Source organism: Mastomys coucha, unplaced genomic scaffold, assembly GCF_008632895.1.
Source record: "Mastomys coucha isolate ucsf_1 unplaced genomic scaffold, UCSF_Mcou_1 pScaffold9, whole genome shotgun sequence".
Classification (NCBI taxonomy): domain Eukaryota; kingdom Metazoa; phylum Chordata; class Mammalia; order Rodentia; family Muridae; genus Mastomys; species Mastomys coucha.
In genome coordinates this window covers 99,744,334-99,759,630 of record NW_022196915.1, presented here as the reverse complement: position 1 = coordinate 99,759,630, position 15,297 = coordinate 99,744,334, and the positions used below count along the sequence as shown (strand labels likewise).

Sequence of the window (15,297 nt, the reverse complement as noted above, 5' to 3'; positions counted from 1 at the left end):
CTGAATGTATTCATAGCATCTCTTTTCATAAATTGCTATCCTATGGTGTTTTGGATGAAAATGGCTCTCATAGACTCATATATTTGAGGAGTGAAACTGCTTGAGAAGGATTAGAAGGATTAGGAGGTGTAGCCTAGATGGAATAGGTGTGGCTTGTTGGAGGAAGTTTGTCCAACTTTGAGGGACTTCAAAGGTGACCTTTGAGACTTCAGAAGCACATGCCAGGCCCAGTGTCACTTGCTTTGAATCTAGCTTCTATGGATCAGGATGGAAAGCTCTCAGCTGCTGCTCATGAGCTATGCTTGCCTGCCTGATTCCGTATCCCTTTCCAAGATGGTCATGGACCAGTCCCCTGGAGCGGTAAGCAAGCCTCCAATGAAATGCTTTCTTTTATAAGTTTCCTTGGTCATGGTGTCTTTTCACAGTACCTAGCGAAGAAGCTGGTAGCAGGGAGTGGCATATTGCTGTGATCAACCGTGTTATTGTTTGGAGGACTATAGAAGAATTTGGGACTTTCGATAAAACAAAAAAGGCAGTTAAGTGTGTTAAGTGGGGTTCAGTGGGCCGTCCTAGGAGGAACACGAGAGGCAGTCATGCTCAGGTGCACAATGGAAAACGCAGGCCTGGGTCAAGAGGTTTCAGAGGGGAAGAATGTTAGCAAGTAGTCTAGAGACTGTTGTGAAATTTTGTCAAGGAATATGGAGGGACTTTACCCTTGTTCTAAGAATCTCCTGGAGGCTGAATTGAACAGTTTTGGTTCGATGTCATGGACAGAGGAGATTTCAAGAGTGCATAGAATGGACTATGTCACATATTACTAGTGTTCACTCTAATATAGCTCTGTAGTGAAAACAAGCAAGCAGCCCAAAGAGAAATACAAAATGTACAGTGTGGAGAGAACAGGAGCACCAGGGAATGTTGGAGCCAAGTCTGTGCTCCAGGAGATAGAAAGCACCATGCCTGTCGTCTGCCATGCCTGACAGCTCACCAGCATACTGCCTGCCATGGCGGCCCAGCACTAATCCTTTGGTACTGGATAATCAGTTAGCATATTCTCCCCCAGGACATTTTCTTTTAAGGATCAATAATATATAATGTTTACAACTTTGAATGCCCAGAGCCTTAACTAATTTTATTAGTTCTTTCCTTTCTAGCAGTTGACAGAGTTTCCCTAAATGCATCATCAGCTTGTCTGTTTATAGAGCAGAGTATCTTAGAGTGACTCCACATGCAGCCATTTTGCAAACATTTATTGTATATGCATGCATTTCAGTTCCGACTAGAAGCCTATCACTCATCTTCAGGCAGAACCTAGAATAATGATAAATAAGATCTCTATTTTCTGTCTCATGGTCCTAAAGAGCTTCCAAAGAAAGCAAGGTTACACATAAAGGTCCCTGACCAGAGAGAGGCTTTCTGTGTGGAGAATAAGCACGGAACTGATTTGTTTTGGATTCTATTCACAATACAACTGAGGCTCAAGACATCTTAAAAGTGTTACATTCAAAAGTTGTCATCTGTACTTGTTTGCATGGTGCTAATGGTAATGAACATCTATTTTTTAAAAAGTCACCATACTTTGACTTCCACTGATTTTAGCACATTCCTTCAGAAAACCTGGTTTCACATGGTTGAAAATAAGTATACTTCCCTCTTTGCTCTTGATCTTTCTCTATTCGCTCTTTTCCTACTTCCTGCAGCCCCTATTTCACAAAAACTTCCAAGGTCCTCAGGCTACCAGTGTCTAGTGGGATAGCAGATTGCCCACATATGACTCTAATTGTTTACAATGATGTCCTTTTCTGAAAGGAACTATATGGTAAACATTTTAAGCTGTTTTTTTTTTTTCTCTCTGCACAGAGCCCTTGACCAGCTTTTGTTGTTTTTTTCTTTAGAGAATTTGAAAAACACAGAAGCTATTTTTAGTTCTCTGAGTGCTATAGACCTGCCAACCCCCAGGGGTTCTTATCGAGTAGCAAGACTGAATGGTCTGGAATGCTTAGTGAAAACAGAGTTGGTCCTTAGCCTCAGATGTCCAATGCTGTCCCTCAGAGTAGGGTGTGAATGATTGTATTTTTAGCATGCTAGTGGCTAAGAGAGGTGTGCCTTGTCCCAGAGCCAAAGGCTTGATGGCTTCTTAGAATCACCTAAAGGTTTATTTATCTTGTATTTATCTAAAGTATTTCATTTATTAATCCTTAAGTTAGCAAGCAACATGATAAAGTTGATTATGCACTTTTCCCACATATAGGCCTTCACTTGTTATTTTGACTGGTCCCTCACAGGCTGACCTCCCATGTCCCTTCTGCTCTCCTGTGGCTGGTCTTCTTCTTCTGTCTTAGTTCCTTTTCGATTGCTATGAAGAGTCACCATGGCTAGGGCTACTGTGGTACCATGGTTAGGGCAAGTGAGAAATCATTTATTGAGACTAATGATTCTAGAAGGTTAGAATCCATCCTGAAAGGGACCAGGGCAAGAGGCAGGCAGGCATGGCATGGGAACAGGAGCTGAGAGCTTACAGATGAGCAGGAGGAGGGCGGGAGGAAGGGAAGGAAAAACCGAGCTGTCTTCAGTGAAATACTTTCTCCAACAAGGTCACACCTCCTAATCCTTCTCAAACAGTACCCCCAATTAGGAATCAGGTATTCACATACATGAATACATGGGGTCATTCTCCTTTAGGCCATTACTCCCCCCACATCTCACATACACCTATAGAGAAACCATACCCTTACTAAAATTTTAACTCACATTGGCTCCAGAATCTTTTCATCTCGAGAACCCTAAGAATTTGAGTATATCACTCCAATGACATACAAACCCTACACTCAGCTTCCCACTGACCTACTTATCTTGTACTCAGCCCCTAATGACCTACTTACCTACACTCAGCTCCTCTCACTGATAGCACCTCCTGCCATCACATATTGAGCTCCAAGCTTAGATCATGTGAAAATTAGTTAAACAAACCACACCCACAAACAGCAACCAGTAAATCCATGTGTATCTACTGCATGCATCCATCTGTATATTCCCTGGCCAGTATTTCCTTTTAAATGAGCATTTTTCTATTTCAACAGGATGGGCCTTGTTTTTCTTTGTTCTACAACTTTTGTCTATTAAAACACATTTATTTTTCTAAAATTGCTTTGGGATACATAACTTTCCCCCCTTCCAAAAATTGTAATTATGGCAGTTTTCAGTAACTACTAATGAATAGGGATATCATTCCAATGGGGAAACAACCTCAAGAAAACCATATCTCTGGGAAAGCATACAGGATTTGCATTATGTTAATCTAAGATGTCAGGAAATAGCTGCCTTTTGAATAATAAGCTATTTAAAATGATTAATTATCTGATAAGTTTGGCTATATAAATTTATGAAAGTCATATGATTTGAGATAAAGCTACCAGGAGACAGAGACTTAAAGAATACAGAGAATGGATTCTCAGGTGATACGTGAAGGACAGCTCTATTCCTTAAGGCTTGTTGCTGAGGGTCCTGCAGATCTCATGATGATGCATCCTCCTGGGAAATCAGGAGTTGCCAACTCTGCAGCACCCAGTGCTTCTGCTTCTGGTTTATGCATTTTGTCAGACACGTAGGGATATAATTACACGTACAGGCTAGCAAGCCCAGAAAACACGTTCAGATCGGAACTGGACAGGCAGAGTGGCATGGCCTACCCCATAGAAGAGCATTCAGACTTTGTAAAACAGCTTGTAGTTACAGTTTGAGAATGAGACATCAGAGTGTCTGTCACTACAAGGGAGGTTTGTGGGCATAGTGCAGTTTGGTTGTCTAAATTCCTGGCTTCCCGTGATGTGTATGAATGCGGCAATGTGTAAAATTGATTTTGTCACTTGGTCAACCTTAAGTTGACTCTGATACTCTGCTCTTAGAGGAACAATTGAAGGACCAACAGTGTAACATGTTTGTAGAGACGACTAACAATCAGCCAGAGGTCATTTGGAGTGATGACTTGTATTTCTCAGGGGTCAGAAAGACCAAGTAAGGTGCACCCACTGACACTGTTGAATAGGCTGTGCTGAATTCTGCTGCCTAGCACGTCTGAACTCCTTCCCCTGTCTTCTCTTTTGATTGCACATCAGGACAGGACAAGGTGGCCTCAGGTGCATCAGCCATTTTCTGAGATCTCATTTCACTCTGATTTCAGCTGAAATACCTAATGTGCTAAAATGAAGTACTTGGTTAGAAGCAATACTTGTCCCCCCAAAATGTTTGGAGGAGTTTTGCTTTTATCCATGTGTTTGTATATGTGTGTGTGTGTGTGTGTGTGTGTGTGTGTGGTATATGTGATGTGTGTGTGTATTTGTGTGGTATGTGATATATACCTGTATATATATTTATGAGTATGAAGTGTGTGTGTGTATATCTGTGTGTGGTATGAATATGTGTGTGGTGTGTACATGTGTGTGTATGTGTGTGCATGTATTCATGAGTGTACATGAGCACACATGTGTACATGAGTGGAGAAACTAGAGGTAGGTTATCTCTAGCTTTCTTTGTTAGAAAGTGTTCACCCTGTGTTTTTGAGAGAAGGTCTGTGGCATTTACTGTGATTTTGCAGTCAGAGTAGTTAGCTGGGATCCCCAGGATCCACCTGTTTTCCTTTTCCCATTACTGAGATCACAGGTATGTGCCACCATGCCCACGTGCTGTGATGTTAGCACTTGGGATGACTTGCTTTCACATCAAGCCCTTTCCTAGCTGAGCTCTCTCCCCAGGCTGGAACAGCTGCTGTTATGTTTGAGATACTCAACATGGGGACACTGAAGCCATATGTTATGGAGCTAAGCAGGAAGGTTATGAAGTAAAATATGAGCTCATCTGTTAGCATTCAAGACAATGCTGAACATGGCCTTTTAACTTCACTTTTACTGATCAGAATTATTTCTTTTGGTGTTATTTTTACAGGCAAAAACTCCTAACAATTTGGGCACATAATGCTTTCATGCATCTTTGGTGAATTTATGCTTGCTGCTGTTTGAAATTCTTCCCAATATTCTAAAAGTAAAGCCATTCAGCGGCAGTTTTTCATCTCCTCCTGCAGGAAAGGGATTGTGTTGTTCTGTCATTTGATGAAGTCGATTGCAAGTTAGGGTGGATTTATTCTAATTAAGTTGGGTAGTACAGAGTCCTTAAAGAATGATAACCTTTGGTTTAACAGTAGAAAAATAAGGTTTGGTCTCTCTCTATTTTCCCCTAGCAATGAAGAACAACTAGCTGCTTGGATTTCCTTTGCTGAAAAGATTTTTCTGTCTTTTTCCATTGTCATGGGTTAAGGATGAAAACCAAACTAAACCAAGCCAAACCAAACTAAACCAACACCAAACCAAACCAACCTGAACGAAACACAGCAGAATGAAGCACCTGCCCTCACCCCTGCAGCTATATGGTTTTCGGTGCAGATGAACATCTTCCTGATATTTCCTGTTTACTGGTAATATAACATTCAACCTGTGTTGAATTTGGTAGTAGGACTAGAGAGTATTTCCCAGACGGGTCAGACAGCTGATAGCAGAGTTAAAGGTTATTAGCTCTGCCTTTACCTTTGAGACCTGCACTGCCATGCCATTTTTCTAGAAGATTTAGTTTGGCCAAGTCTTCTTTTCTGGTAAGCAAGTTATATACGTACGTGTAAGCACATTTCCTGGCTTGTCACTCAGATACCAGGTCCTACTTCTAGCCCACTTTTTTTGCTAACACCACTTGTCTCTTCATCATCTAGTGCAGTCTCTCAGGAACCAGACAGTTTCTGTGTATCAGGTGTGCAGAATCAAACCAAGTCTTGTGTTTGGATCTTTTTCCTCATGCCTCACATTCAGATTCAATTAAAAAAGCTTCGACCTTGTTCCGCTTTTATCTCACGCTCCTATTCCTTTGCTTACCTGAAATCTGGTGCACCCCAGCATTAGGCGTGTAAGTAACAAACGTACACAGTCTAAACTCATGGGCTTCCCTCCAGACGGCTCTGAGTCCTCAGATAACGGCAACCATTCACACGCTTCCCTCCACCCAGCTGTTTTGTCTTAGTTATTGTTCCAATAGCTGTGACCGAATCCCTGAGAGAAGCAACTTAGAGGAGGAAGGATTTATTCCAGTGTGCAGTTTGGGGAATATAGTTGAAAGTATCCCTATGGTGTGGATACAGTGGTATTGGGAATGGCTGGTCGAGCACACCCGATCGCATCACCTTGGGACCCAGGGAGCAGAGAACAAGGCTGGGAATCTGGGTGAACTGCAGTCCTTAATCCCTGATCTTATAGATGACCAGTAGGATCCATGTCCTCAAAACTTCACAACCTCCTAAAACAGAGCCACCAAATGGGGACAAACTGTGGGAACAGAAGCCTATGGTGAACATATTACATTCAGATCATCACAGTGCCCACGTCAAGTTGCCTTATTTCATGGAGAGTTCCTTGACAACTGTCCAACTTGTTCCTATGCCTGAAGGCCGTTCATCCTAAAGGAACTTATTGTATATTTTTATGTTTAAGTTAGTGTCTACTTTAACTCTTTACTGCAGTTTATTGCAGCCTTCAATTTTCATTTTCAAATTGAATTTCAATTACATCACCCTATCTTTTTGTTGCTGGTTTTACTTCTCCCCAGGAAACCAGGCTGGCCTTGAGCTCACTCTGATCCTCCTGCCTCAGCCCACCATGTATTGGGATGACAGGTATCTGCCACTATTCCCAGTTACACAAATACTTCTGGAAGTTAATACTCTACTATGGTTTCTTTTATAAACTTGAAAGAGCTTAAGACTTGATATATTCTTAAAGTAAATGCTTTGAGAACTGGAATGATGGTAGGGATTAGAGTATTTCAATGTGAACATTGTGTTCTGTGGTAACATCTCAGTTCATCTCCTGCCTCTTTACTCTATTAGCATTAAATCAATGAATCACATTTTATATATGCATGCATGCATACATCTGTACCATATGGTTGTAGTCAACTAGAGGGTCAGTTTGTTTTCAGTTGTTTGTAATCCTATAGAAAGAAGCCATTGTGAGCCACTTATTGAAATCTCCTCTCTCCCTCTTTTCCCAATCACGGAACCAGCATGAATGGTTGCAGCTCAGGTCATTTTCTTTCTGTAACCCCTAGCAAGGTTGTGCTACTGGGAAGGTTACCCTCTGCTTAATGACTTCTTTGTCCTTTTGGAACTATGTGGCCTTGAGGAAGCTGGGAACATCTTTGAGTCTTCTTTCCTCCTCCTAAAATGAGAATGCTTCCGAGGCCCACTCAAGATCAGTTTGGAGGCTTTGTGTTAACACCTTTAGCAGCAATCACTTTCTGTGGCTGCCGTGTGCCTGGTTTGTACTCAGTGCTGTTCACAGAAACTTAATTGTTAAAGGTGTACTGGCACAGGGTCACTAGGTTCTTTAGTAACAGTGACTATTCTATTTCACATATTAGCTGATACACAGAACTGAGCCAGGCTGGAGAATGCCAACAAATTTAGTTTCCCTTCCTTAAGTCTGGCAGAGAGGACTAATAAAGTCTATCCGGCACTAAGAGCTTGTGGCTAAAGGCCATCATAACAGTTGCTTAGAAAAGAGTCTAAAATCTCGGTCCCGTGATCCCATGGCACGCTGGACCTTAGATCTGAGCAAGCTGCTCTCGAAACACAGCTTCTCTTTGAAGCCAAGGGGGATTCTGCTGTGAGTGACCCTGTAAACATGGGTGCCTCTTAGCACGGAGCAAAAGCAGTATTTTCTGACGAGTTCTTCTTTTCTAGGGACAAATCTAGCTCTGAGCTGGAACAGCTGGAGGGAGTTAGATTGCATTCTGTAAGAGATTCTGGACTGTGAGGTTTGGAGCCCCTGATGCACGTGAACGGCAGCATCGTGAGAGTTTTCTTAGGGCTTGGTTTGCAACTTTCCTCTTCAACCTTGAGGGATATCCTAAAAGGGGAGATGTGACAGAGATTACCTGAAGAGTAATTTCACTCCTATCTCTATTTCTTTCTAAACAAAGGTGTATTTTAATTATTCACATTTCTCCCACTTGATCTTTGAATATCATTGTTTCAGGGAAACACCTAACAGTAAGTTCACTGTGCAGTTTGGCATGAGAGCACCTCCTTGGAAAAAGAAAAATATGTCTCCACAGGACACCATAGGAGGCTGGTTTCCAACCTACCAGTGATATTGACTATGATAGCATCTCTTTTATTTCCTCCTCCGACGACTGAATCTTCTGATGTGATCCACATAGTACTGGCCAAGGTGGAGGAAGCCTCAATCTACTTGTTCTTCAGAACTTTAGAAAATACTTTTATTACAGAGCCCCCGACAGTTATCTCTCCTATCAGGGACAATCAAAGAGCCTTATCTATTACATGATCCCACCAGAAGCTTCTACCTACACATAGTTAAGCCTACGACCTGAGATAATTACAGGCATTTTAAGTGCCAAATTCATTAGCATCCTCATTATACAGATGATGCCAGTGAGGCACAGGGGGGTTAGTGTCAAGTGCCTTGTGTAAGGCCATACAACTTGTGGGTGGGAGAACTTGATTTGAAGCCCAAGAAGCTAAATCCATCTGGCATCTATGCTGAGGTCACTGGAGTAGGATCCACTTGCTAGATAGCCAGACATTGGATGTAAAGTGCCTGGACAGAGAAAAGCGGGCCTCTAGTTACAGAAACATTGCTGAAATAATTCTTTTTAATTTTGTATGGGATCAAGAGTACAGACAGGGACTGGAGAGGTGAGTCAGAGGCCAGAGCAAGGGAATCTTACAAAGGATGAGAATTTGGCTCCCGACACCCATATCGGGCAGCTCACACCTACCTGTAACTCCACCTCCAAGGAATCCAATTTACCTTCATCTGGACTCAGAGGTCCCTGACACTTATATTTACACATACCCCCCATATACAAAATATTAAAAATACAATAAAGACAAAGGTTTTTTGTATCCACAGAAAAACAGACCTAAGAAACTGAGGTTCACGATAAATAAAAGTGTTTACCAGAAAAACTCAGAAAAGCAGTGTGGATCCGAGGAAAGCCTGACACAAAGTCCTACACCAGCATGGACCTCGGTGAGGAAGAGCAGTGACAGGTAGGGAATTTATCCAGGCCAGCTTTCTTTATCATGGATAGGTAGACATCACAGTAGGAAGGGAGAGCAGCCATCCATCCCAGTGGGATGATGGGTAATGACAAATTGCAGGCTTCTCTCACCTTATCCTCAGAACACCTCCATGAGGTGAATAGCATTTTTACTTCATGTTCACTGCTACCAATATTGAACTGTGACAGAACTATTCAGGTTCAAAGGTAGACAATATTACAGTACAAATTTAAACACTGCATTTTAGGGTCTTCACCCATAGCTCCTCACCCTACAATATTCCCCCTCCTCCATGATTCCTAACATGAAATGCCACCATTTTCAAGGGAAAAAAATTAATCAGGGAAGCCAATTTCCAGCCATTTCCATTTACTGGTCTAAGTTAAATGGCTATAGTGTCAAACATTCAGTATTTGCAGAAGCCATTTATATTGTGCTAACATGGTGAGGAGGATGTCTGCTTTTAAAGATCCTGGACCTCTTCAGAGCCATTTCCCCCACTTTTCTCCCTTTCTCTTCAGCTTTTTCTGTTCTCCCTGGTGAGGCATCTCAGACTAACCCTACACAGTTACATCCACATAAAACCTTGGTCTATTTTGATCTTTTTAAAATGTCTAGCAGGAAAGTGACAAGAAAGGAATTCTCCACTATAGTGATGGAGAGAGCCTCGTGTCTTCAGAAATGCTGACAGTATGAATAGCCCCAGCCTGGCTGCACTCGGTAGGACCAGAGCTGCACTCAGCGGGATTGGAGCCACTTTCTGTTCTTTTGGGTGTCACTTGTTCTCCTAGATATCCTTTAGTAATTTCACTGATTTGCTTATATTTTAGTTGACAATGTTGAATTGTCAACAAAAACTCTAATGATTGACACATTGTAAATAGAATCATTATGGCTAGAAGCTGCACATACTATTCAGATACGGTGAAATATGCCCACAGTCCCAGTACCCAGAAGGCTCGCCTGGGATAGAAGACTTAGAACCTGTCTCAAAAATAAGTAAATAAATAAAATGGACTAAAAACAAATTTAAAAAAACATACACACATAGAGATCAAGAAGCAGGCAAGCAGACAGACAGACAGACAGACAGACAGACACACGCATACACAGATCAAGAAGCAGGCAAGCAGACAGACACACACACACACACACATACACACACACACACACAGATCAAGAAGCAGGCAAGCAGACAGACAGACAGACAGACAGACAGACACACACACACACACACACACGCACACACACACACGAACAGCAGTGGGTAACAGACCATTTTGATATTTGTAGATGGGTTTCTTTAGGCGCTGCCATACTTCAACTTTGACTTTCACTCCCTTACAATCAGATCATGTCTACTTTGTAGAATAATTCTTCTTTCTTTAGGTTTACTTGAATCTATCTTGCTCACAACCTTCCTTTTTTCTTCATTCTGCAGATTTCTTTCCTAGCCAGGTGGGCCACATATGGAGTTTTTAATACTTCCCTGTGCCCCCCTCCTCTCTCTATCTGTCTGTCTGTCTGTCTGTCTGTCTGTCTGTCTGTCTCTCTCTCTCTCTCTGGGTGTTCCGCACCTCAGCTTCCCTTGATCACAGCCATGATTGCTTTCTACTTTTATGAGACAGTTGCTTATTTAGTTTATTTAACATACTGTTCCATTCATGACTGAGTCGCAGTCTGCTCAGTGTGCTTGTGCCTCTCTGACTTTGAAACAGACAACTCAAACGGGCTGTGCTTATCATTTTTAGATCTTGAAAATTATTTGTATGGAAACAGAAAATGAGGATTTTAATTCTTTCATCACAGTTGTTATCTCGTATGACCCTGAGTTAGATTGCAATAAACCTTTTCCTTTTGCAGAGTCACTTCTAAAGCTGGAGGGGATAGGACTTCAGTTATTATGACCCTGACACCATGAACTACGTTAGCAGACACCGAGTGATATAACAGGGAAGGCAAACGTGTTAGTTAGAAGGATGAAAACATGGCCGGTTTTGCCCCTGAGGAAATGGCATTATTTTTCTATGGAGTCTTCTCTTAAAATACAAAAATAACAAAACAAAACAAAAACCCCACCTGGTCTGGCCTTGGGAGATAATGCTTATAGGAACTGGAAGAATCTGCAGAGGTGGTCTCACACATTAACTTCAAATAAAACAAGACAAATTGGTTGCTAAGGAGCATTCCAGGAAATGTGAGTGGGTCAGAAAAGGACTTCCAAGATGGAAGGAGGTTGTAGGAGTCAAAGGGGCGCTTAAGAAGTTTTCTTTAGCCATGAGACTGGATTAGGGGTTTTTGAGGACAAAATGTGTAGTAATTTAATTTCCAGTGGTTTGCTCTAGTACATCAGTGAAGAATATTATATGTACCTTTGATTTCATGACTTCTTAGAGTATGGATGGGTGGGGGAGATTCCAGCTGAGGAAGCAGAGATCTCAGCTGGAACTGAAAGATGGAGCAGAGTGGAAATGGCTTAGCACTGAACACTAGCAGCCTTTCTTCTCCCAAGTAGAACAGAGAACTAATAGGGGAGGAGTTTCAGGATGGGTTGCAAGTATTTGGATTGCAATTATTACCATGTAGCAAAAGTCAGGGGAAGAAAATTCATCAATTGGGAAGACATAAAAGGTGCTGCTTGCATATATAGCAAATAAAGAGTACCCCGACGAAGCACAGTAGAGAGAGGCACAGTCTGACTCTTCCTACTTCTGTCTTGGACACACTGGCGTGTGACGAGATCTGGAACCTTCAGTATATATAGGTCAAAAAGTGTTTAGCCAAGGGCATTAAATCTTTTCATCACTGTCGAAGACCCAAGGTGTCTTCTGAAACTACTGATCCAAGAAGAAAGTATAAAGGAATGTTCAAATATCTTCAATACATGTAAGAAAATTTAGGGGCCTAGAGATGGCTCAGTGGTTAAGAGCACTGACTGTTCTTGCAGAATACTCAGGTTCAGTTTTTAGCATCCTCTTGGTAGCTCACAACTGCCTGTAATTCCAGCTCTTGGAGAGCCACGATGTGTATTCTGAGCTCTGACAGTTTCTGCATATGTGTGGTGCACATACATCCATACAGTCACATATACATAAGCAAATAACAAATAATTTTTAGAAAGAAAATTTAGATATCTAATAGAAATATGAGTGCTTTTAGAATGTAAACTTCTTGGTGGAAATGTGTATGCCAGTGGTTCTGAACCTCTGGGGAGTCAGGTAACACTTCCTCAAGTTCTACCTAAGATCATCAAAAAACACAGGGATTTGCCTTATTAGCCATCACAGTAGCAAAATTACAGTTAGGAAATAGCAATGAAAATAATTCGATGGCTGGGGGTCATTGGAAGTTAGAACTGTATTAAAGGCACCACATTAGGAAGGCTGAGAACCACAGGTTTATGTAGTGGAAAACATTTTTTTTTTTTTTATAGATGATGAGTGACATGTTTATTTTCTATCTTCATGCCTATGAGTCAAATATATAAAATGTTATTGTAGGTATAAAGTGTCTCAGAATTTTAAATATTCTTACTATTAGGAACAAATTTTGAATAAAAAATTGGGGATTATAACATCTTTAATATGAATAATTTGCTTCAATGTTGTCATATTTATTGGGAGTTTTGTTTTATTTTTTTATATTTCAAGTTTTGGTAGTTCTAATGCTAAATTTTGAGAAAGGCTCTTTTCTATGGCCTCGCTGACCTTCAGGTAATTCTTCTCCCTAAAGCTGAGTGCTGGAGGGTGAGCATGAGTCGCTGCACAGAGAAGCTCTTACATTTGAATGTTAAACATTTACAAAGAATTGGAATATTTAAATTGAGAATGCAGATGATTTCCCAATCAGGAGTCCAAATGTGGACTACAAATCTGATCATAATGTTAAGGATATGTGGTCTTCTGAAGGAGAGCAGGCTACTTAGACCTGAGTATGTATGTGTACTTGAAAATTGCAAGTATTGAAACCAGTATTCGTTCTTGTAGAATAACGGAGGCATGGCTATTTCTTTACTTTTCATTTATGTTTAAGAATGGAGATATGCATGTAGCCCACTTTATATTTCATAGTGGAGTGGAAAGTTCTGTAGGCCACTGTGGAATGGACGCAGTAAGGAAATGACATTGGAGGCTGGTCATATCCCCCTAGAAAGTGCTCGGAATTCTTTGCATTTGGTACTTGGATATTAGTGAGATAACATGACTTTTCGTGAGACAGATCATCATGTCTTCACATGAAGACTTACTGAAAGTCAGAAACAATCTTTAGGCACAGTGATAAAATTTGAGAGTAATTAACGAGCAGAAATCTGTTCATCATATCTTATAGGCTAGCTTGTTTGCTATTCTTCATAAAAGTATAGTATAAGAAAGAAAATAAGTAGGCAAAATCATCACTCATTGGTTAAACAGTAAAACCAGTTGCAAATAATGAAGGCTAAATGCTCAATTGACTAGAACCACCCAGTGGAGCCAGGTAAGAGTGTTTGTGTAATCATACAGAACTGAGTGTGGACAGTGGGTGTGAGCCAGTAGGTGTGCTGGAAGAGCTGCAGGTGAGGAGATCCAAACTTGTCTTCATTCAATGTCTCTAGTCAGGAGTTCAAAGACAAATTGCAGCACAACCTTTAAATATATAATGCCTGCCACCTGTAGGCTGAGATGATGTGTCTGATTCCAGTGGTCCATAACAGTTTCCCTCATAGGTGCGAGGATCCTGTTATGCGAATGTAAATGTCCCTCTTTCCCATTCAGATGTTGCCTGAAATCCTTTACATTCATTGGCCTCACTCTGTTGATAGGTGTCATCTGCGTTAGCGTCATGATGTCCTCTGTGGAATACGTCCCAGAAGCGGGTCCAGCCCGTTTCTTATTTCTACTTTTTTTCCACCTTGTTCTAGCTCATCATCCCAAATAGTCCACTGAAGTCTTTTCTTGTTCCTGATGACTTACCTTCACTCTTTGACTCTGTTGTTAGCTCCCATTTCCTTATCTCCTGGCACACTGGTAGTTTTCTCACCTTTATGAGCTCATAGTCTATCCTTGGGCTGCATGTGCTCAATGACTACTTACTGTGAGAGTGCTGGAAGAGAAGAGCATAGTGCTCTACATGTTTAGAAGTCTATTTTGGATATCATATTTGGATGCCCTTCAGCCTCTGCTTTCCCACCTGTATCACCATGATTGGTGATCACAACCGTGGGAACCTTGGAGGGAAAATGAGGCTGGGTAGGCTGGGATCAGAGGAGACTGCAGGCTGTGGTGAGCGCTTTGAGAAGAGACTTTTAGGGGGCAGCTTCATTGAGACAGCTCATCTGGGGCAAGGGGAGTCTGATAAAGAATAGTTAAGACTTTGGGGTGCGTAGGGGCAAGAGGGGTGAGTAGCCCTGAGCCAAGGTGCTGGGGATGCCTCATTAGCATAAGAAGGAATTCTAAGTGCTGAAGATATGACCTTATAAGGAGAAAGAAAGTCTAGCTTGGCTGCTGGGCTATGTTACATCTTTTGGTGGGCAAAGATGGGGACATAGGGCTACATGGGCCAGGACATGCAGGCCAGGGGCAGGGTAGGGGCTGGGCAGTGATTTGACTTCTGCTCATCTCAGAAGAATATTACTGGGATTTGGGCATGCTTCCCCACCCCCCAACACACACACATATGCACACACACACACACACACACACACACACACACACACACATATCCCACAGCTCCCTGGTTCCACATTGTGGTCAGTTTTTCATTCCCAATTCACATAAAATGAATACCCTAACTCTATATGCTGCTCTTTAGTGAGAAACATCCCACGCTTACCTCTCTGCCGATGTAGGCCACTTTATGTGAGAAAGTATCTCCTCCCATTCTCAGAAAACCATACTTTTATGTATGTGCAAATGAGAATGTGTATGCAAGAGAGTATATGCCTGTGGAGGCAGGAGGACAATGCCAGGTGTCATTCTCAGCAATGCCGTCTAAGTCCTTGAAGACGGGGCCTCTGATCGCCCCTGGAGCTCTATAATTGGGCTGGATTGTCAGGTCTTATCCAAGGATCTACCTGTCCCCCTCTCCTGCCCTGGAATCATAGACACATGCTGCCACACCTGGCATGAACTCTATGAATCAAACTCAGGTTCTCATGCTTGTTCGCAAGGCAGCGACTTACTGACTGAGTCATC

The 15,297-nt window shown here is 41.8% G+C and overlaps 1 long non-coding RNA gene across 1 annotated transcript; it reads right to left on the bottom strand.

Moving 5' to 3' along the window:
• Window positions 1-7,479: 7,479 nt before the first annotated feature.
• Window positions 7,480-14,133, bottom strand: LOC116084783. Its single transcript, XR_004116261.1, has 2 exons — window positions 14,077-14,133; window positions 7,480-7,943 (listed from the first exon to the last, which is right to left on the bottom strand). It is a non-coding gene; the product is annotated as an uncharacterized LOC116084783 (long non-coding RNA).
• Window positions 14,134-15,297: the final 1,164 nt, after the last annotated feature.